Genomic DNA, 24,665 nt, shown 5'->3' on the forward strand with positions numbered 1-24,665 from the left:
TAAAGGCAGTGGAAGAGATTAGCAGTAGAATTCTCGCAGAGAGAGAGAGAGAGCTCCAGAGAGCTAAGAGCCAGACTAGAAAACTGAGGTGAGTCAAGTGAATTCTTAAGAGCTGTGGCACACTGTGATTTGATCCCAAGAGAAGTGAAGAAACCCTCAAGATACTGTAATGCATAGGCGAACTCTTGGGTGGAATTAAAAACAGAACGGAAAGAGGTCTGTTGAGATTTTCAGGTTTAATATCTAAGTATTTACAAAAGATATATAGCGGTAAATTAGTAGCACTTGCTTTATTTAATTCTGGTACAGTAAAAGTTTTTGTTTAAATTGTGAAATCTTGTGCCATGATTCTTTCAGTTAATAACTGGGAGTTTGAATTTCCTTTTCGAAGTCAGTGGTTCCCTCGAGATCATAACTCTATCCTTTAGTGAAGAATACAAAGTGGTGAGCTACCACACAATTCGCAATAATGGGTAGCGACAACTGCTCAGCAGAACTTAGGACATCAGAGTATGTGATTCTCCCTGTGATATTTGAGGAGGAAAGTAAGAGCTGAGCCCTGGCAATCCACAAGATGGTCTTGTGGGAGCTACACAGATCATGCTGGTTGCTTACATCTGTTTGAGGAATCAGTGGGATAAGACCTCATTTGCATGGGGATCCAATATACAGGGAATCCTAATTAGATTGGGGCCATAATTTTGTAGAATCATAGAATTATAGGATGGTTACGGCACAGAAGGAGGCCATTCAGCCCATCGTGTCCATGCTGACTCTCTGCAAGAGCAATTCACCTAGTCCCACTCTCCTTTTCCCCATAGCCTTGCAAATTATTTATTTTCAGATAATTATCCAATACTCTTTTGAGAACCACAATTTCATCTACTTCCATCACACTTCCAGCAGTGCATTCCAGATCTTAACCATCAGCTTAAGATCTTAAGATGGGTAAAAAAGTTTTCCCTTAGGTCGCTGTCACTTCTTTTGCCAATCACGTCAATCTGTGTCCTCTGGTTCTCAATCCTTCCGCCAATGGAAACAGTTTCTCCCTATCTATTCTGCCCAGATCCCTCATTACTTTAAATACCTCTATCAAATCTCCTCTCAACCTTCTCTTCTCCAAGGAGAACAGCCCAAACTTCTCCAATCTACACATATAACAGAGGTTCTTCATCCCACAACATTCCTTGTGAAAGTCTTTTGCACCCTTTCTAAAGCCTTCACTTCCTTCCTAAAGTGTGGTGCCCAGAACTGGACACAATATGCCAGCTGATGCTGAATTAGTGTTATCCAGAAGTTTATCATAAAGCCCTTACTTTTGTACTCTATGCCTCTATTTATAAAGTCCAGGATCCCATACACTTTATCAACCACCTCCGCAACTTGCCCTGCCACCTTCAATGATTTGTGCACATATACCTTTAAATTCCTCTGCTCCTGCACTCTCTTTAGAAATCCCCCTTTATTTTATATTGTCTCCTATCTTCCTACAGAAATGAATCACTTCACATTTCTCTGCATTATATTTAATCTGCCACGTGTCTGCCCATTTCATCAGCCTGTCCATGTCCTCTTGAAGTTCTACACTATCCTCCTGACAGCTCACATTGCTTCCAAGTTTTGTGACATCTGAATATTTTGAAATGCATCTTGTACACTGTACAAACCTAGGTCAATAATATGCATATAGGAAAAGCAGTGGTCCATGGTGTAAGGTGCTGGACGTTGTTCAATAGGTCTTATCAAGGTATTCATTGTCTTAGGTAGTTCACAGTAAGCATTTGTTAACTTTTTATTCTTTCATGGGATGTGGATATCGCTGGCAATGCCAGCGTTTGTTGCCGATCCCTAATTGCTCTTGAACTGAGTGGCTTACTAGGCTATTTCATGGGGCAGTTAAGAGTCAACCACATTGCTGTGGGTCTGGAGTCACATGTAGGCCAGACCAGGTAAGGACAGCAGATTTCCTCCCCTAAAGGGGGAAATAACAATTGATGATTGTTTCCTGGGCACTATTACTGAGACTAGCTTTCAATTCCAGATTGATTAACTGAGTTCAAATTCCATGAACTGCTGTGGTGGGATTTGAGCCATATCCTCAAAGCATTGGCCTGAATTACTAGTCCAGTGACATTACTATTAAGGGGGTCTGGAGGCTTTGTTCTCACTATATCAAAGGAGTGGTAGGCTCTGTCGCTACAGGTAAACTTTGTTGATTTGAAGGTTGTTCTGGCATCTGGGTGTCTTTTCATCGTCTTTTTCTGTTCTTTGGTATTGAATCACTCTTTGTTGATTCCCTAATTGTAATAATAGATCACAGTTGGTTTATCATGTTATTTATGGGATGGATGCACTTTGGGATTGTCTCTAGAGTGTCTTTTTCTCTCCTTCCTTTGTGCAACTCACCATGACACAAGCTGAGATGGAAGGTGGCTATTCCTGTTTTGAGGGTGTGTCTTGGTAGTAAGCCCATTTTTGCATTTGGTTGTGTGGTGTGCTGTTGTCAATGGATGACTCGGTTCCGTTATCATTTATGGCACTGTCATGCTGGCTGGGGATTGCAATGTCTATTCTGTGGTCTCAGGGTTTATCTCTCCAACTGACCTTGGAACTGGAAGGTGAGGTTCTTCTCATTGCTGGCTCCTCTCTTGACTGTCATTTATCGCGTTGTCATGGTAACCATCTGAGTGGTTGGCTGGCCTGACCAATGAGAGGCTTCTGGCACCTGTAATGAATCTGGACAAACCTGCTCTGCAAAGAGAGAAAACAGTTTAGAGCTGAAGTCCCATTCGAGAGAATCTTTCTTGCTGGAGATTTCAGCAACTTGTAATTCTGTATAATTTACGACATCTGCTGTTTTGAGGAGATTCAGGGCTACACAGGCATCTCTCCTCAAGAGAGGAAAAGACTGTTTACGGACGATGTACATTAGCTTGAAGATTTGTTTGGCACTATACCTTAATGGTTCCAGAATCATGCCTATGACCGGAAGGCAGATTCCTCCAGGCCAATGAAGTGGTGTGTTTGTTGTTCATAGCCAGAGATCCCTCAGCCATGGTTCTTTGATAGGACTGTAACACTGGCTCCCATGTCCGATTTAGTCTGTGAGATGGCCATTAACCAAGATGTCCAGCTCCTAGAATGAAAATCCAGCATCTTTGACCTCACCCAAGAAGCATGGTTGTGTGTCCTCTTGGTGTGCTCTCTTCACCTTGTGAATCCTCTTGGGATCTTTCGTGCATTTTGATGTTTTGACTTTGCACAGCTCCCTGGAGTGTCCTGTTCAGTTACTTTGAAAGCTGAAATTGCTGGACATTGATCATGCCTGTGTGGGTGCTTTGTTCCACAGCCCTGGCGTGGTTTCTTTATTGGTCTGTTAGGGTATTGTTTCCCTGCCTGGAGTTTCCCTGTTTCTGTGCCGTTTTACTAATTGGACAGTGGCATTTACTTTGTACCACGGTTTGCTTTGTCCCCTTAATATGGGTCTGTGCTGCAAACGGATTTCAGATTGCCTGACAACCTGAATGGCTTTCTCAAGGGTTGGATCTTCCTTTGCTTGAAGTATGTCCTTCACTCCTACAACTATTTTACTCCTGAGTAGCTCAGATTTCAGGTCACCATAATCACAGCCTTCAGCCATTCTCTACAGTTTGTTAATGAAGGAGTCAACAGGTTCTCCTGGCTGCTGGATACGTTTATTAAATTTAGCTTTTTCAAGAATTTTGTCACGTCTGAGGTCAAAATAAACATTGAATGATTTCATAACTTCATCAGATTTTGCAGATGATTCATCGATTACTTGTCTAGCTATTATATTACTGGCTATTGGGCCTACCGAATAAAGCAGTGTGTTAACATAAGAACATAAGAAATAGGGACATGGGAGATGGTGGCGGAGTGGTAATGTCGCTGGGCTAGTAATCTAAAGGCCAGCGGCAGAACCGGAAATTCCTGCCCAGAGTTAACAGACTTTTGGCTGCTCCCCAAATTGGATGCTCAACAATTCTTGCCACTGGTAGGACCGGAAAATCCTGGCCAAAGAAACTTGTCCACCTTCTGTATTTTTATTCAGCCCTGAAGTAATCATGTATCTAAGAAATCTCTTCCTCCAAAGTCCCCAATTTTGTGATTGATGGTTTTGGCAGGCTCCTGCAGTAATGGTGTTTGCGATCTCAGTGTTTAAACTTTTTCAACAATTGCTGCCTGGTGATCTCCTTCTGCGTCTTTGCTTCTTGATCTTTTTTTAAGGTATTTGTAGTCTTAGGTAGTTCAACAGTAATGTTTATTAACTACTAGAAGCTCATAGTTCAGTAAAGGTCCAAGCTAGGAGCTGTCTCTGTGCTTTCTTCTACACATGTCCCTGTCCAACACTACACTGACCTCTAGATGTGGGCCATGTGTTCTCTTACATCACTGTGTGAGCGGCACTGTACTCAAGTCCACGTTAACCCTTTACGTGCCTGCTCCTTATTCTATAGTCCTTATACTGACCCCAGAAAATCCCACTGTGTACCTTCCTCCAGTCTGAAAAACAACTGATCACCACTGCCCTCTGCTTCCTGTCACTCAACCAATTTTGTATCCATGCTGCTACTGTTGCATTTAATCGAACAATTTATTAGCTGTGGCTTGATGCAAGGATAATACCAGAACTGAGATGTGTTGGCTATTAGGAAGGACTGAGCAGGCTGGCGTTCTTCCCTCTAGAACCCAGAGGGCTGGGAGTTGGGGGTGGGGGCGGTGACCTGATAGAGGTCTTTAAAATTTTGGAAGGATTTGATAGGTAGAAAATTTCAATCTAGGAAAAATATTTTCACTGGTGGGTGAGTTCAAAGCTTGAGGTCATAAATGGTAGACAGTCACTAATAAATCCAATTGGACATTCAGGAGAAGCATCTTTACCCAGAGAGTGTGGAACTCAGTACCACAGGGAATGGTTGATGTGAATAACTTAAATGCATTTAAAAGAAGCTAGGTATGTACATGAGCAAGAAAGGAATAGAAGGGCATTCAGATAGGATGAGGTGAAGTAGGCTGGAGAAGGCTTGGATTGAGTATAAACACCAGCCTTGGTTCAAACACGGACAAGGGAGCTGAACTCCCAAGGTGAGGTGAGAGTAGCTGCTCTTGACATTAAAGCAGCATTTGACAGAGCGTGGCATCAAGGAGCTCCAGCAAAACTGGGGTCAAAGGAACTCAGGGGGAAAACTCTCTGCTGGTTGGAGTCATACTTACCATAAAGGGAGATGGTTGTGTTGTTGGAGGTCAGTCATCTCAGCTCCAGGACATCACTGCAGGAGTTCCTCAGGGCAGTGTCCTCAGCCCAACCATCTTCAGCTGCTTCATCAATGACTTCCTTCCATCATAAGGTCAGAAGTGAGTATGTTCGCTGATGATTGCACAATGTTCAACACCATTGGCAACTCCTCAGATACTGAAGCAGTCCATGTCCAAATGCAGTAAGCCCTGGACAATATCCAGCCTTGGGATGAGAAGTGGCAAGTAACATTCACACCACACAAGTGCCAGGCAATGACCATCTCCAACAAGAGAGAATCTAACCATTGTCCATTGACATTCAATGGTATTACTATCACTGAATCCCCCACTATGAACTCCCTGGGGGTCACGATTGCCCAGAAACTGAACTGGACCAGCCTTATAAATACTGAGGCTACAAGAGCAGGTCAGAGACTAGGAATGCTGTGGAGAGTAACTCACCTCTTGACTCCCCAAAGCCTGTCCACCATCTACAAGGCATAAGGCAGGAGTATGCTGGAATACTCTCCACTTGCCTGGATGAGTGCAGCTTCAACAACACTCAAGAAGCTTTACACCATCCAGGACATGGCAGCCCACTTGATTGGCACCCCATCTACAAACATTCACTCCCTCCACCACCGATGCACAGTAGCAGCAGTCTACAAGATGCACTGAAGGAACTCACCAAAGCTCTGAGACAGCACCTTCCAAACCTACGACCACTACCATCTAGAAGGGAAGGGCAGCAGATAGATGGGAAAACCACCACCTGAAAGTTCCCCTCCAAGACACTCACCATCCTGACTTGGAAATATATCACCGTTCCTTCACTGTCACTGGGTCAAAATCCTGGAACTCCCTCCCTAACAGCACTGTGGGTGTACCTACACCACATGGGCTGCAGCGGTTCAAGAAGGCAGCTCACCACCACCTTCTCAAGGGGCAATTAGGGATGGGCAATTAATACTGGCCCAGCCAGCGACGCCCACGTCCTGTGAATGAATTTTAAAAATGGACTCGTTCCCGTGCTGTACGTTCAGTGTAATTCTATGTATTGATAGAATTGTTAAATTCTGGTCCAAATATGTTGACCAGATAATCATCATAATGAATGATTTCCTCTGTCTTGCATTTATGTGGAATGTCCTGCTTTCAGTTGACCTGCTGCTCTCATCTTTTTCTGTTCTTCTCTATGTTGCCCCACGTCAGCCTGGCTTTAAATTGGCTCTTCCTGATTTTGTCCTGAATCACAGCTTCACAGATTTGTGAAGATGACTAATTTTTTTCCAGATACTTGATATTCTTATCTCTCTGTTTTCTCCATGCAAATGGTGGTTCTAGTTTTGTCCTTTTTTTAGCTGCTGGTAATTAGTGTCTCTGCCTGTCATTCAGCGAATCTTGATCTCACCCTGCATTGTGTCAGGACTGGCTGTTTCAGCAAGGCGGAAAATCCTGCAGCTTCCAATCTCCTTGATGTGCTCCAAGTTCAGACCGATTCCTCACTGTAACCCTGCGCAGGCTGACCTGTAACACCAATTAGGCCAGATTTAATTTTCACCCACCTGCTACATTCAAAGAGACTAACTCGGCAGTAGTTTTTAGTTCTGTTCCAGATCATTAACTTATTCCATATAAAGTACCTTGTTTGTTTTCAGTGCCTTAAACAAAAAAGAAGCAAAGAAAATCTCTTTGAAGCATTAATGTGGTTCCCTCAATAGCTCTCACTCCAGTACAGGGCTTGAGCACAAAAATCTAGACTGACACTCCAGCACAGCACTGGGGGAGTGCTGCACTGTCAGAGGTGCCGGCTTTTGGATGAAACATTGAACTAAAAGCTTGTCTTCCATCTCAGGTGGATGGGAAATATCCCATCGCACTATATTGAAGAAGAGCAGGGGAGTTTTCCCTGCTGTTCCGGGCAACATTTATCCCTCAATCAACATCACAAATGATCTGATCATTATCACATTGCTGTTTGTGGGATCTTGTTGTGCACATATTGGCTGATGCATTTCCTAAATTACAGCAGTGACTATGCTTCAAAAGTACTCCATTGGCTAAAAAAAAGCTTTGAGATGTCCTGATGTTGTGAAGGGCACTATGATATATATATTTTATATGTATATATATTTATGTAAGCCTGTCTTTCTCAATGAATTTATCCAGTGAGCTATAAAGTCATACACTTAACTGGGCCCAGAAGTTATGAAAGAAGGTTGGAGGACTTGGAAAACACCAAAAAAATACTGACAGGACAATAGAAATGAAATGGTGTAGTTTTAAAGAGGGTGCAGGATCAGAGAGGGCTAGCGTGCCTGTTCACAAATCTTCAGTAATGTGGACAGAATTGAGAAGCTTTTCATTGTTCTCCTTACAGCAGAGAATGTTATGGGGAGATTTAATAGAGAGATAAAATATTATGAAGGGTTTAGATAGAGTAGAGAAGGAGAAACTGTTTCCATTGGCAGGAGGGTTGGTCAGCAGGGAACACAGATTGAAGATAATTGGCAAAAAATCTAGGGGGGAGATGAGGATGAGTTTTTTTGATGCAGTGAGTTATTAAGATCTGGAATGTGCTACCTGAAATGGCAATTGAAGCAAATTCAATAATAACTTTCAAAAGGAAATTGGATAAATACTTGAAGAGAGAAAAATTGCAAGGAAAGAGCACGGGAGGGGGATAACTCTTTCAAAGACTCTGCACAAGCATGATGGGATGAATGGCCTCCTTTGGTGCTGTATCACTCCAAGGCCAGGATTTTCCAGCCCTGTTGTCTGCCACGGGAGATTCGACAGCCCAGCCAGAAGTCCATTGACTTTCGGGCGGACCAGACAATCCTGGCGGTGGGCGGGGCTGGAAGGTGAGGGAATTTGAATGTGGGACTGGAAATCATTGTTAGAAAGAGAGAAAGAGAACACCTTAAACAATATATTACAGAGAATATAATGTAACCATGCTGCACAGGGAAAGAAAATCCAACCTCGGAAGAAGGAAATGAATGTAGCAATAGGGGGAAGTGGAGCAGGGAGAAGGAAAAACCACCCAGGAAGATTGAAAAGAGATGCAATTTCCTGGTGCACTGTGCAGATTGGTTGGGTGAGGTGGTCAGAGAGTGAAGATCCCAATTGCCAGTTCTCCACCTATCCTGAAAGGATCATTAGCAGTGGGGCTGAAAGGCACCTTCAAAGCTCCACTAACAACAGGGTGACAGTTTTGTAACGTAATAATTGACTTAAATGGATATTCATTGCGACGGGTAGTTTTCACTTGTTTCACACTGAGACTGCACAATGGCTTAAATTCACCAGTGTAAGCTGGGTTAGCCGATAATCTATTCTGTGCAATCATGAAGTCAACATTTAAAGGTGAGAAACTAATTCCGATTATTAGTACAGCAAGTCCTCACTATTTTAAGTGAAACTACTTTAAGCGAATCATATTTTCCCATTAAAATCAATGTAAAAGCTGTGGTTAGGTTCTGTAGAACCTTCCTCATCAGAAAAAAAAATCAAAATATTATACCCTTTAATTTGAAATATTTTACATTGCTAAATTCCTATATTGGCAAATGAAATAACTTTTAAAATAAAATAAACTTAACAATATAGAAGAAATATGGTAACTTTCGATCTTGAGTTCCTCCCACTCACTTGCCACACATCCCACTCTTTGACCGTCTTGGTCACTGTGGACCCTTCCTCTCACTGACCCTCTGGTTCACGGCCTCTGTTGCTCCCTGAATCACCATCTCACTGACCCTCCAACTGACGCCCTCTCCCGCTCCCTAACCCAACCTCTTGCTGCTGACCCTCCAGGCTTGAGGCCTTTGCATCCCCTGACTTACCCTCTCGCCGATCCTCGTTCTCGCTGAAACTCCCGCTCCCCAACTCTCCTGATCGCTGCTTCCGTCTCCTGAACCCTCACTGTGAGCATGGGTTCTGGAGATGAGCAGTGAGAGGCAGGAGGAACAGGTTCGAGTTGCAGGAGGTAAGTTCTCTTCAAGTGGGTTTGTGATCAGATTCACCCCTTTTTGATCAGAAATCTCCCTTTCCACCCCTGCCTGGGTTTTAAAGCCACTTGCAGTGGCTCCCACGTCCATGGTTTGGGTGGAGGCGGAGTAAGCGAGGCTACTTTCCCACTGTTGTTACTGCAGTAGAGAGGAGCTGTGTCCTGGCCCAGTGTCCTGGACATATTCAATCCATTGTTTCATTGTCAGGATCAGGAATCTATTACCAGGAGATTTCAACTTAAAGGGTTCAGTATTTTGATTTTTTTTCTGCTGATGAAAAGTCCTACAGAACCTAACTACAGATTTTACTTTGGTTTTAATGGGAAAATATGATTTGTTTAAAGTCGTGATTTTCAGGAATGCAACCACAACTTTAAGTGAGGACTTGCTGTACTAATAATCCAAATTAGTGTCTCACCTTTAAATGTTGACTTCATGATTGCACTGAATAGGCTGCAAATGAAGACTACCTGTGGCAATGAATATCCATTTAAGTCGATTATTATGTTACAAAACTGTCACCCTGTTGTTAGTGGAGCTTTGAAGATACCATTCAGCCCCACTGCTAATGATCCTTCCAGGATTGGTGGAGAACTGGCAATTGGGATCTTCACTCTCTGACCACCTCACCCAACCATTCTGCACAGGGCACCAGGAAATTGCATCTCTTTTGGATCTTCATGGGAAGTTTTTCCTTCTCCAGCTCTACTTTCAGCGAGAGGGTGGGTCAGGGAGCGGGAGAGGCTGCTCCAAAATGGCACCAATCAGGTCACATGGCTCTGCACCAGACCAGCCAGAAACAATTTTAAAATGAATCTTGTGATGCTAAATGGGAATACAGGCCCCATTAACTGACTGAGGTTAAAGCAAAACAACATTAAATGGGGACTTACTGTAAATGAAAAGGCTTTTATTCTCACTGGTTTTTTGACAAATAATTTTAACTGGGTGAACTTCAGTTGTTGCAATTATTAATTTAAAAAATGGACATTCCAATGGAGATTCCATTATTTTTGCTTTCTTTGGAAGGAGATACAGAGGATGATGGCAGCAGGAACTGAAGCAATTTAGGTTGCATATGTGATGGGCTATCTGCTCTCAGTATTATCCATAAATTCTGATTACAGCAAGGCATGGTCCGAGGATGTCAGATTTATCTATACCTTTTATGCCCTTTTAGTCTTATTTCACCCCAACCCCACTAGAGCTATCTGTACCTTGCTTATCCTGCTCTCCACTCTTAATTAGCACATTCTTTTAGATAATATCACCACCTTCAACACCCCTTTGTTCTTTTGTCTGTGACATCTTTTGATTATCTCCTCCTATCACTGCCTATCACTGCTTGCTTGTCCCAACAACCCCCCCCCACCCGCTTCTTCCCATCACCCCCCCCTCCCCCCCTTAAACCAGCTTATATTTCACCCCTCTCCTATTTTTACTTAGTTCTGTTGAAGAGTCATGAGGACTCGAAACGTCAACTGTGCTCTTCTCCACCGATGCTGCCAGACCTGCTGAGTTTTTCCAGGTATTTCTGTCTCTGTTTTTGTTTCCGATAAACCTGTCTTTGCAATGCTGCACAACTCTCGAGAGACCATGACAGTTACACCATCTCAGTGTCACTACCTATATTTAGCCCACCATAAAATCATCATAGCCATGGAGCTTGATATCTCAGACTCATTCTCAGCTGCTAAAAGGAACATAAGACCACCAGTTGATCTGTAGTTTACAGATGAATCAAGCTGTTGACTGGTGTATCATGTGCCAGTTTGATCATTTCCCAATGGACAAATAACAACAGAAGACAGAACTGTTTTGTCTCCGTCCCACTATCCATGAGGACCATCTCACTGTGAGTTTGTTCACTGCTCCTCTGGCATCCCACTTCCCTGAGGTCCCTGTGTGCCTGTTAAGAAACTGGTCAGGTGCTCAGTTAGAAATTGTAGGGAATATAACTGGGATTATGGGAATCTTCACCTGAAGTCCTGATATAATGTCCCACTAGGGGGTAGTGAACAGCTGAGAGCTTATAAAACTTTGTCTTGGAGGATGTTTTTCTTCTGCTGTGGGCGATCTGTTAGCATTAAAGTGAGAAACACAGCACACAACAGGGGCTGAGATAAACTGAATGTGTTACAAGAGCCTAAAGGTAAGAGCATGGAGGAGTGGGGATGTATGGGGACGTTGGGTTTCGAAGGAATAAACTGACCCATCTTGGAATGTTGAGGGAGCAGATGGAGAGAGAACAGAGGGATTGGGAAATATATTGGATGGTAAAGGAAGCATTTGGGATCTTGAAAGATCCTAAGAATGAAGTGATGGCAAGTGGCCAAGAGATGGCAGTTGTCCTAAATGAATGATGCATTAAAAATGTCAGTATATTGTAGAGCAGCAGTAATGAAAGCAAACAGGAGCTTAAAGTCTGTAGCCAGACAGATAAGGTATAAATAACTGACATAAAACTTGTTGACAGCATTTGCCTGATCCAACTAGTGCAGTGAGTTTGACAGTAGGGACATGGTCCAGAGGAGGACAATTAAACTTGGGCTTGACAGCTAAAGTCCCAATACTGGTATCATTGCAACAATTACTGCAGTAATGTCATTTAATGACACCAACCTTATACCATGGTGCCTGGAAGTAACAGTGATATTAAAAAGACACTGTTGCTGCTCTATTACTATTTTTCTACCAGCCTATTGATGCTGGAGATGGAAATATATTGATACCATCTCCTTGCCACACACAGACCTCACCCACTTGCTTGGGAGCATCCATCCCAACCCTGCCCTCTCCATCTGCTCCCCCAGCACTCCATGAGAGGCTGCTGTCCCCCCTTCTCCCCCCTCACTCCCCCACTCACCGGTCATTCATTCTAAACCCAACTCCCCCACTCACCCCCTCTCTTTCAATCTCTGACTTTAGGCTCCAGTCACCCATTCAACTCATCCCAGCCCTAGATCACTAACAGCGGAGGGAAAACACCATTGCAGAAATATCAAACAGCAAAGGTTGTTAATGGACCACAATGCTCAATGTTTGTCATTTGCAGCAGATATTTTCTGCACAACAACACCCAAAAAAACACCAAGGGATGAGTGAGTACATACTCAGTTTCTAGTCAAGGGAAGAGTGTTGGCCAGAAACTGGGAAAATTTCTTGTTCTTCTTTGAATAATGCCAGGAGATTAATAACGCTCCCCTGAACAGAGGAGAGGTGAAGGTAACTGCCCTCGACATCCAGGCACGATCCAACTGAGTGTGTCATCAAGAGCCCTAGGAAAAGCTGAAGGCATGGCTACCAATGGTAGAGTGAGTAAGAGTGGAGATGCACAAGGAGCCAGAATTAGAGGAGAGCATATATCTCGGGGATTGTTGAGCTGGAGAACACTATGGAGATAGGGAGAGATGAAGCTGTGGAGGGATTTGAAAATGAGGATAAGAATTTTAAAATTAAGGTGTTGCTTAACTGGAAGCCAATGTAGGTCAGTGAGCATGGGGGCAATGGCTGAACAGGACTTGATGTGAGTAAAGACATGGGCAGCAGAGGATTGTATGACCTCAAGTTTACAGAGCGTACAAGATGGGTGATCGAGCAGAAGATGTTGCAAGACACAATCCAAAATGGTTCTAATTGTCTGAGGGCAATCATTGCAGCCTCAGGACATTGCTGCAGGAGCTCTCCGGAGAATTTTCACCAGCCCAAGCTTTTTTAAATGCTCCTTCAATGAACTCTCCTCTCTCATAAAGTTAGGAATGTTGCTATTTAGTGATAATTCCATGAATTATCACCACAAAGAAACGCAGCAGTTCAAAGAGAAGGACCCATCATCACCTTCTCAGAGCAACTGGAAACAGGCAATACATTCTGGCTTTGCCAACGACACCCACATTCAAAAAGCAACTAAACTAAACCCTGAGCAGGCAGACAAGGTCTCGGTCACTGAAGCTTCAGCATAGCTGATGACCCATGTGCCAGAGTGAGGCTTAAACACAAAACCCCCCGACTCTGAGAGTTGGATGAATCCATTAAAATTGGGTTGTGTTTACAATGTCAGTTCCTTCTGAGCTCTGATAGAGTCAGATACTGTGTGTGCTTGTATACTCCTTTTTATTCATGTCTGCCATTTGTTCCCCATTGTGATTATAATTCAGCTCAAGTGACCCACCTGGAAATCACATCACATTCATTGAAATAAATTGCAAAGCAAAGATGCTTAACATTGTCTCTGCAAGATCTATATATGAAGTATATTGCTAATGAGATTTCAGAGCTTCAAGAAATGAAACCACTGGAGCTCTTATCTCTTAACTCGCTTATTTTAAGAGAATAATCAATATCTACTCTCAGTATTAAACATCAGACATAAGGAATGGTCTCGTGGGTCAAAGCACCTGAGGAAATTGTTCCATACTGAAGGCACTCTTTAAGTGTAAGTTGTTTCTGTTATTAGATGGGGAAAAACGTATTTTGTGTTAAGAACACAACAACATAAGAAATAGGAGCAGGAGTAGAACATACAACTCCTCGAGTCTGTTCCACAATTCCAAACAAACATGGCTGATCTTAGGCTTCAATTCCATTTTCCTATCTGCTCCCATATTCCTTAATTCCCTGAGCCCAGAAGTCTCTCTATCCCAGCATTAAATGTGTTCTACAACCCTTTGGGGTACAAATTCCAAAGACCTTTTTGAGTGAAGAAAGTGAAGTGATTTCTCCTAATCTCAATCCTAAATGATCAGCACCTTAGACTCTGCCCCTGTGTTTTAGATTCTCTGAACAGCAGAAACAACCTCTCAGTGTACCCCTATCAAGCCCTTCAGAATTGGGAAGGTTTCAATGAGATTGCCCCTCATTCTTCTCAACTCCAGAGAATATAGACCCAGTTTACTGAGCCTCTCATCATAGGGCAACCCCCTCATCCCAGGAACCAATCTAGTGAACCTTCACTGTACCACCTCCAATGCAAGTATATCCTCCCTTAAATGTGGAGACCAAAACCGCACACAGTATTCCAGATGTGGTCTCGCCTAAGCCCTGTACAATTATAGTAAGACTTCTTTATTCTTGTACTCCAATTCCCTTGCAATAAAAGCCAATGTGCCATTGCCTTCCTAATTGCTTGCTGCATCTGCATGATAACTTTCTGCATTCCTTGTATGAGCACACCTAAGTCTCATTGGACATCCACATTTACAAGTTTCACACCCTTTAAAAAATATTCTGCTTTTTTATTCCAAGGTGAATAATTTCACACTTCCCCACATTATACCCTGTCTGCCATCTTGTTGCCCACTCACCTAACCAGTCTATATCTCTTTGTAGCCTCTTCGTATCCTCCCCACAGCTTACCTTCCCACCTAGCTTTGTATCATTAGCAAATGTGCTATCATTACTCTCTGTCTCTTCAACTAAGTCATTAATATAGATTGTAACAAGCTGAGACCCCAGCACTGATCCTTGTGGCACTCCACTACTCACTACCAGCCAACTTAGAAATGCCCTATTTATGCCCACTCTTTGCTTCCTGTCCATTAACCAATCCTCTATCCATGCTAATGTATTACCCCCAACTCCATGGGTCCTTATCTTGCCCATTAACCTTTTGTATGGCTCCTTATGAAATGCCTTTTGGAAATCCAGATATACTACATCTACTGGTTCCCCTTTATCTACCCTATTAGTTACATCCACAAAAAAACTCTAATAAATTTGTCAAATAGGATTTCATCTTAGTAAAACCATGTTGACTTGTTCTAATCATACTATGCTTTTTTTCTGCATTGTTAAGACTTTGTTAATAATAGATTCCAGCATTTTCCCAACAACTGATATAGTTCACTACTTTCTCTCTCTCCCTCCTTTCTTGAAAAGCAGTGTAACATTTGCCAATTTCCAATCTGATGGGACCATTCTTGAATCTAAGGAATTTTGGAAAATCACAGCTCGCACCTCCACAATCTCTGCAGCTGTCTCTTTTAGAACTCTAGGGTGTAGGCCATTGGGTCCTGGGGATTTGTCAGGTTTTAGTCCCTCAAGTTTCTCCAATAATTTTTCTCGCAGTTCACTCAGTTGATTCCTGGGATGAAGAGGTTGTTTTATGCGAAAGGTTGAGTAGATTAGGCCTATACCAATGGAGTTTAGAAGAATAAGAGGTGATCTTATGAATCATATAAGATCCCGAGGGGGCTTGACAATGTAGATACTAACAAGATGAATCCCCTAGTGGAGGAATCTAGAACTAGGGAACACAGTTCAAAATAAGGGGTCTCCTGTTTAAGACCATCACGAGGAGGATTTCTTCTCTCAGAGGGTCATTAATCTTTTGAACTCTGTACCTCAAAGAGCAATGGAGGCTGGATCTCTGAATTTATTCAAAGCTGAGTTGGACAGATATTTGATCTACAAGGGAATCAAGGGTTATGGAGGGAAGGCAGGAAAGTGGAGTTAGGACCACAGATCAACCATGACCTTCTTGAAGGTGGATCAAGCTCAAGGGGCTAAGTGGCACATTCCTGCTCCTAACTCTTATGTTCTTTTGTTTTTATATTCATAGAAACTTGGGTGTACTCATACATGGAACACAGAAAGTTAGCATACAGGAATAGCAAGCAATGAGGAAGGAAAATGGCATATTGGTCTTTATTGCAGGGTTGCGGAGGGGGGCGGTTGTTGGAGCACAAGAATTAGGAAGTTTTGCTATGATTGTGCAGGGTTTTGGTGAGATCACATCTGGAGTGTTGTGCAAAGTTTTGATCTCCATATCCAAGGAAGGATTTACTTGCCTTGAAGGCACTACTGTGAAGATTCACTAGATTTGTTCCAGGGATGAGAGGCTGAGTAAATTGGGTCTATATTCTCTGAAGTTCAGAAGGGTGAGAGATGGTCTCATTGAAATATACAAGATGATGAAGGGGTTTGACAGGGTAGACTCTGAGAGGTCATTTCTACTGGCTGGGGAATCTAGGACATAGGGGCACAGTCTTTGGACAAGTCATCGATCATTTAGGACCTGAGATGAGGAGAAATTTCTTCACTCACAGGATTGTGGATGCTCCATCATTGAGTATATTCAAGGTTGGAATGGATGATTTTTAATCTTTCAGAGAATCAAGGGAGATGAGGAGTGAGAAGAAAGGCGGAGTTGAAGCAGAGGATCTGTCATAATCATATTGAATGGTGGAGCAGACTTGAGGGACCGAATTGTCGACTCCTACTCCTATTTCTTATCTTCTTTTGTTCTGCAGCAATATGTCCTAGAGCCAACAAGGGCACATGCTTTCTTAGATTTAGCAGTGAGCATGGACAATTATCTAGTAATGATCTTCATATGATTGACTTCAATGCACTGTTTGAAAGCAACAGATGTGAAACCACTACTAAGATCCAAGATTTAGGTCAGGCTGACTTGAATGGGATGAGAGGGAAACTGTCCAGAATAAACTGGGCAAGTCTGTAAAGCGATCAAATGACAGAAGATCAGTGAGAAATGTCCAAAAAAAGAATTTGTTATGCAGAACCGAAGAAGCACTACTTCTCAAAAAAGACAATCATGAAGTACTAAAGAGGTAAGAGACAACAGAAATTGAAAAATCTAAAAGAAAATGCAAAAAGTGGCAATGGTGAATGGGAAATGTACAAAGAACAGCAAATGGTGAGGAATTTCAAATTCAACGTAAAAATGTTTAAAATTATTTGGAAAAAGAGGACAGTTGGGAGCAATGTGGGCCCTTCAAAACTGAAAACGGTGATATTGTCAATGAAAATAAATAGTGGACAGATTGAATCATCGGTATTTACAGAAGACAAAGAGGCCAACATGCCAGACTTCAAGAAAATTAATATTGAATCGGGAACAGAAACTGACCAAAATTAATATAAGCAAAATAACATAAATGAAGAAATTAATGATCAATTTCCCTCCCTAACAGCACTGTGGGTGTATCTACACCACAAGGACTGCAGCGGTTCAAGAAGGCAGCCCACCACCACTTTCTCAAGGGCAATTAGGGATGGGCAATAAACTACTGGCCCAGCCAGTGACACCCACATCCTGTGAAGAATTGAATTATAAAAAAGATGCAAGAGTGACAAATCCCCAGGACCAGATAGTTTCCATCCCAGTGTTTTAAAGGAAGTCAGTGAGAACATTATGGATGCCCTAACTAGAATCTTCCAAAGTCCTCTTCATTCAGGAATCTTCCTTGAGATTATAAAATTATGCATGCCAGTCTGCCATTTAGGAAAGATGAGGGAGAGAAATCCAGAAATTTTAGGCCAATTAGCCTAATATTTGTTATCAATAATTAAAGATTGGGTAACTGAAGACCTTGAAAATTTTCGGCTTCTCAGACAGCCAGCATGGATTTGTAAAGGATGGGTCATACCTGACCAATTGAATTGATTTTTTTTGAAGATGTGACTGAAGTAGTTGACGGGGAATGTCTATTGATGTTACTTTCATCGTCTTCCAGAAGACGTTTGATTAAGTTCCTTATAAGAAGCTAAAGGAATTAAAGCCAAATGATTGACCTGGTTAGAAATTGGTTGAGTGGCAGGAGGCAGAGAGTTGAGATATTGCCAGGTACTCAAATTAGCAGTGGTGTCCTGCAAGGATCTGTGTTGGGACCTCAATCAGTCACCATATCTAGTAACAACTTCAATGATGGGATGGAGAGCCACATATCCAAATTTCCTGATATCATAAAGGGAGGGAGACAAAAACAGGTAACTACAGGCCAGTTAGATTAACATCTGTCATTGGGAAAATGTTGGAGTCTATTATAAAGGATGTAACAGCAGAGCATTTGGAAATACAAAACCTAATCAAGCAGAGTCAGCATGGCTTCATGAAGGGGAAATCACGCCTGACAAATTAATTAGAATTCTTTGAGGAGGTAACAAGCAAGATAGATAAAGGGGAACCAGTAGATGTAATATATTTAGATTTCCAAAAGGCATTCGATAGGGTACCAACATAAGGCTAATTAATAAGATAAGAGCCCATGGTGTTAGGGGTAGTATATTATCATGGGTAGAGGATTGGCTAACTAATAGAAGACAGAGAGTTGGGATAAGGGGGGCAGTTTCAGGATGGCAACCTGTAACTAGTGGAGTGCCACAGGGATCAGTGCTGGGGCCACAATTATTTACAATATATATTAATGACTTGGATGAGGGAAATGAATATACTATCGCCAAGTTTGCGGATGACACAAAAATAGGTGGGAAGGCAAGTGATGAGGATGACACAAGGAGTCTACAGAGGGATACAGACAGGTTAAGTGAGTGCGCAAAAACATGGCAGATGGAATATAATGTGGGAAAATGTGAGGTTTTGCACTTTGGCAGGAAGAATAGAGGAGCTGAATATTATTTAAATGTAGAAAGACTGAAGAAAGCTGCAGCTCAGAGGGACTTCGGGGTCCTTGTGCATGAATCCCAAAAAGCTAACATACAAGTGCAGCAGGTAATAGGGAAGGCAAATGGAATGTTGGCCTTTATTTCAAAGGGAATGGAGTATAAAAATAAGGAAGTCTTGCTAAAACTATACAAGGTACTAGTTAGACCACAGCTAGAATATTGTGAACAGTTTTGGTCCCCTTATCTAAGGAAAGATATACTGACATTGGAGGCAGTCCAGAGAAGGATCAATAGGTTGATCTCGGGGATGGGGGGATTTTCTTATGAGGAGAGGTTGAGTAGGTTGGGCCTGTACTCATTGGAGTTTAGAAGAATGAGAGGTGACCTTATTGAAACATATAAGATTCTTAGGGGGCTTGACAGGTAGATGTTGAGAGGTTGTTTCCACTGTGGGAGAGTCTAGGACTAGAGGGCATAATCTCAGAGTAAGGGGTCACCCATTTAAAACAGAGATGAGGAGAAATTTCTTCTCTCAGAGGGTATTTAATCTGTGGAATTCTTTACCACAGAGGGCTGTAGAGGCTGGGTCGTTAAATATATTCAAGGCTGAGATAGACAGAGAGGGAATCAAGGGCTATGAGGAAAAGGCAGGAAAGTGGAGTTGAGGATTATCAGATTAGCGGAGCAGACTCGATGGGCCGAATGGCCTACTTCTGCTCCTACGTCTTATGGTCGTATGGTCTAAGATCTCACTCATACAAACTTAATTCAGGAAAACAGTCTCATTCATGAAGCCCATTCAGAGATATTAAATCCCCTCAGGTGGCCAATCTGTTAAGAAACAAACAAACTTCTATCAAAGACACAATTCTTTAATAGCCTCTTAAAAATGTAAATTCAGTCTCCTGCTGAGATAAGTGGTTTTGGACCTTTGGAAACTCAGCCAAGCTTTCATAAAGGGCTCAGCTTTAATAATAGCCCTGGGAAAATCTCAACAGTGAAGTCCATTGAAGCTGCAGGAACAGAAGTAATGGTTTTTTGTTAAGCTACACCAGATGACCTGTCATTCAATGCACTTGAGCTAAGGGTGACAGCTATAGCTTGGTTTTTCATGTTTAAATGTTTGGAGATTTAAATAACTTCAGATCATGACATTTAACAGACCTTATCCACTCTTTAAGCACGCTTACATCTCCTCCATCAATTTGTGACTTCCACACTGCAGTTTAAGGCCTTTGGAACAACCAAAGTGGGGTCAGTTTGAATTTAGCACTAATTGCACATGGCTCTGCTGAATTCAGATTTCCTACTTGCATGATTCATGCCCCCCCCCCCACTTCCCCACATAAAAAATGGAATCTGTTGGAAATGGGGATGAAACTTTTGCATCCGGGTCCCACACGCCATTATTAAATACCTCTTGAGTTGATCAGATTCCGCGAAAATCCAGCCCAAGGATTAAATTGTGAGCAGAGATTACACAAACTGGAATTTAGAAGGTTAAGAGGAGATTTGATCACATTTTTCAAGATATTGACAGGAACGGATAGGGTAGATGGAGAGAAAAGCCAGATTTGCGCTACCGAGATGGGTAGCTCGAGTTGGAAATTTCCTGACTTTCCGGACTGGTTTCATCACAACCCATGCCAAACCATGACATCCCCTTGGCCCTTATACACTCCATGCCAACTCATCTATCATGGGTAGACTTCAGGTGCCATATTGAGATGAAAGAAAGTAAAGTAATAAAATTCTAATATAGCCCCACTATATTTTTTAAAAACTCCCATTTTTGAAAGCCCATTTAAACCTTTTAAATCTTAAGTGGTTAATCCCTTATAAAACCAAACAAACTTCTATTCATACTCCACGCCAAAGACGCTCATCATTTAATAGCTTTTTTAAGCTGTCAATCAAACTCTGAACTCAGAATCCCCTGCTGAGATAATTGTAGCATTTGGAAATCGGCCAAGCATTCATAAAGAACCCTTAGGGAAATGTTAAGAAACAACTATTGAAACTACTAGAACAGAGTTTTTTAAATTCTCACCTACGCCTGCTCAAATACGTGTTACGATTCCTACAGTTCCATGCGCTATAAGATTGGCCTTTTTGGAAACTCTGTAAATAGGGCCTAAGCCATTTGCTCACCATGAAAGCTTGATGCTGAAACAGGGCACATAAAAGCCATCCTGTAAGATGTTGGCTCCCCTGGTTAGGTCATTGCTTGCTATATATTATGCAAACTTATGAATGTGTCCAAGACTGCCACTTTCAGTCCTGAAGAGTGCCCAGTCTACCGCAAATTATCCTGAAAGGGTTAGGTGTCTCAAAAATGTGATCAATAGGTGAAGCTAGCCATTGCACGCTATTACTATGCAATAGCAACACGAGTGGTATTCTCCACTACTAGGATGCTGCCATCAAACCAAAAATATGTTCTCCCTGTCACACAAATGAGTTATGTGGTATATGAAATTCAGTGCTGGTGTGATGCCAGTTACATAGGTGATACATCCCAAAGACTGGTGGATTATATCAAACAGCATATCACTTCAGCTGCTCACAACAGGCAAAGTACTGGCCATACTCAACTAGCCCATCTTGCAAAACTCAAAACATAGTGTCCAACATTAGATGTGATTCCACGATTGGACAACACTTGCTAAACAATCCTGAGTGTGTTAAGAATTACACCGAAAATCAATTTGAGATTGTCAATTAGGCTCGTAGTGTGACTCACTTAGTCATGCTAGAAGCTATACATATTAACACACTGGTCCCTGCCCTTTGCAGACAGAAGGAGCAAGTCCACACTTTGCACCTTTTTCAATTAAACAAAAGTTCAGGGAACAGTCATTCCCTGGTTCATTCCCCAGGGCAGTGTCTTGACTAATCAGAGTTGACCTGCCCGGTTTGAATTTGATCAAAGCTGGGCAGTTAAATGTTCCATGCTGCATTCTCCATGGCAATGCCTCCACTAATCAGAGTCCACTTACCAACATATCAGTACTCTCTTCTCATGCAGTATATATTGTTATTCCCCGTTACAATTGGTAATTTCTTCCGAGCTGTCCTGATGAGTGCAAGGTGAAAAGCTTTGACAGCATGTCTCTTTTTCAGAAAGAATGTATTCTTGTAATTTGTCGTCCTTCATATTCGCTATCCACCCCCAATTGGATCTTGTCTACAAATTTCAAATTATGTTTTTGAATGTGAAATCCTTTAATATAAATTGTGAACAACTGTGGTCCCAACAATGATCATTGTAACACCTTGAGTAGGTGGGGATTGAGGGATATGGGAGAAGGCAGGTAAGTGGGATCAAGGGATATGGGAGAAAGTGGGATTGAGAGATATGGGGAGAAGATGGGAAGTAGGTGGGATTGAGGATTATAGGGAGGAAGTGGGTAGGTGAGATTGAGGGATACGGGGAGAAAGTGTGATTTGAGGTACGGGGAGAAAATGGGAAGATGGGATTGAGGGATATTGGGAGGAGGTGAGTAGGTGAGATTGAGGGATATGGGGAGAAGGTGGATAGATGGGATTGAGTGATTGGGGAGAAGGTGGGTAGTTGGGGTTTAAAGGACTGAGGGAGAAGGTCGGTGTTGTATATTGTTGTGGTTGTCTAAGGAAAGGTTCAGAGGCATAAAGCCTGAACAGTAACTATTTATTGCAGAACAAAACTATGTACAGATAAACAAGATAGTTGGCTTCTTCAGTCTAAACCATGAGCTATCTCCATTGAGACTTCTACCAGACTACTACTAGTCGTGTGACTCCCTTTACATCATCATGTGGGAAGTACTCCCACATTAACCCTTTCAGTCCTGAACACTCTAATACTACACCTCCCCACCAGCCTTTATCCAAATAAATTTACCTATATATTTACATGCTACCCCTTCTCCCCACAAGTTTCTGATTTCACAGGTTGGATCGGTCTGGAGGCTTCACGATGCTCCCTGATTATGTTCTTCTAAAGTTTGGAGGAATAGAGGCCTCAGCATGGATTTCTATGTTCTGACTTGCCTGTTCTTCAGTAGAAGCTGCAGTATTTGGTGTTTTGTTTCAACACTTGATCCTTTTCTTCCCCTCCTTGTTGTTGTACTTTTCCCTATCGGTAGTTTCCCTTTCATGGTCGGACATCATGGGTTTATCCTTTTCTTTACATTGACTATGTTCCCTAGCCTTGTTCATTGAATTAACACTGGTTCTTTTTAATGATTTTGTCTGCGATGCTTTGCCTTTAGAGTGATGTCTCTGTGTAGGCCCTGGTTCTGAAGTTTTGGGGAATCCTGGATTGTAGTCTCCTGAGGTGAGAAAGACATTTGATTAATGTCTTGCCTTCTCTCCAATTGCAGTAATCCTGTTGTGGTAGGAAGGTCAGTATCCTCTAATGTAGAAGAGGTGGATTTCATCTGATTTGGTTTTGTTTCTAGTTCTGAAACCGTTTGGTTATTTGCACCCTGGGCCACCAGTTCTGGTGGATGGATCAGTGTGGATGCACTTACTATGGGGTCGATATTGACAGATGAAAGCGGGATTGTACTAGCATCTCCTTTCACTTGGGTTTCGACTTCAATCCTCCCTGATGATTTGCTGAGTGATGACGAGTCATGGTTGCACTCAGGTACTCGTTAATTCACCTGGTCCATTTTCTCTTCAGACTGAAGACAGCTACCTTCATCTGTTTGGAAAGGAACTGGATTACCTGCCTCAGCAAAGAGTGTTGAAAATTCTGCACTGAAATCCCAGCCAAGGACATCGGTGATGTTGGACAGTTTGAGGGTCTCCAATTTGGTATACTCAATGACTGTCTGTTCCTTGAAGTCTTCTATTGTTTGATGAGGTGGAGAGAAACACAAGCGTCTTGGCTCAGGAGAGAAAATTCCTGATTGTGAATCACATATGGTGTCTTCAGTATCTGCTTGTTCCCATATTGGAGTGGTTCTAGAAGCGTGGCTGTAACTAGCAGTCTGATCCCTCCCAGGCCATATAGGGCGTGTCTGTTGTCTGCCGGCAGTGGTTGGCTAGCCACAGTTCTCTATCAGACAGGACTGTCACACGTGCTCCTGTGTCTAATTTTAAATTAATAATGTGCCCATTGACGTATATGTCAGCTTTCCAGAAGGTATATCTGGGATCTTTAATCTCGCCTAGGAATCATTATTGCTCTTCGTCTTGGCGTGACTCTTTTATTTCGTTGCTATGTAGTTTTTGGAGTTGAAAGCTGTGGTACACACTGGGCTGCTGGGATTTAGGGATAGCATTAGATGGTGGGTGGTTTAGAGGGTTTGAGGAATAGGGCTATAAAGTGATTAATTGTCGGTAACTGATGGAAAAGGTTTATACTTGCTGGATCTAAAAGCCTTTATCAATTCTGAATGATTTTATTTTGCTGTGTTCTTTAAGCGTGGGGTAATTTAAAGAGTTTGGACTCTGTCTCGGGCGATTCTCCAGCAAGGGTGGAGTCGCGTTCCGCACAGTTGTAATGAATTGAGAACAGTGGGGTTGTGCATCAGAATTCCCAGAATGGTGGTCAGATCTTGGTACTCTGAAAATTACTCCAAGGATTAGTTTCCACTGTGATAATGAGCAGTTACAGACTCATCAAAGAAATGCTGGCAATATAATCCCAAACAGAAGGAAATGCTGAGACTGCAGGTTATAGTCTGGGAGAAGCTTTAGAAGGCTTCTCGGTGACACTGATCCTTCCTATATTCGGATGAATTTTTAATGCCTTCTGGCAATGTCAGGCTCAGTGCCATCTTCAAACTGCTCAGGTTTCTTCAAACAAACAGCAGAGGCTGTGTTGCTACTATACACACGGGAGTGAGGTACAACACACAGCACTCTGGAGCAACACATTAAACTGCCAGGGATCAGACCCATTGCTCAGCACCAGACCACAGGGGGAAACAGCTATTTTCACATCTTCAAACTAACCTGAGCTCTGACACTTTGAAAACTGCTCTAAGCACTGAAAAGCAAATGAGTGCATTAAAAGCTTCACCTCTGGAAATA

This window comes from Cetorhinus maximus, chromosome 16 (assembly GCF_964194155.1).
Source record: "Cetorhinus maximus chromosome 16, sCetMax3.hap1.1, whole genome shotgun sequence".
Classification (NCBI taxonomy): Eukaryota; Metazoa; Chordata; class Chondrichthyes; order Lamniformes; family Cetorhinidae; genus Cetorhinus; species Cetorhinus maximus.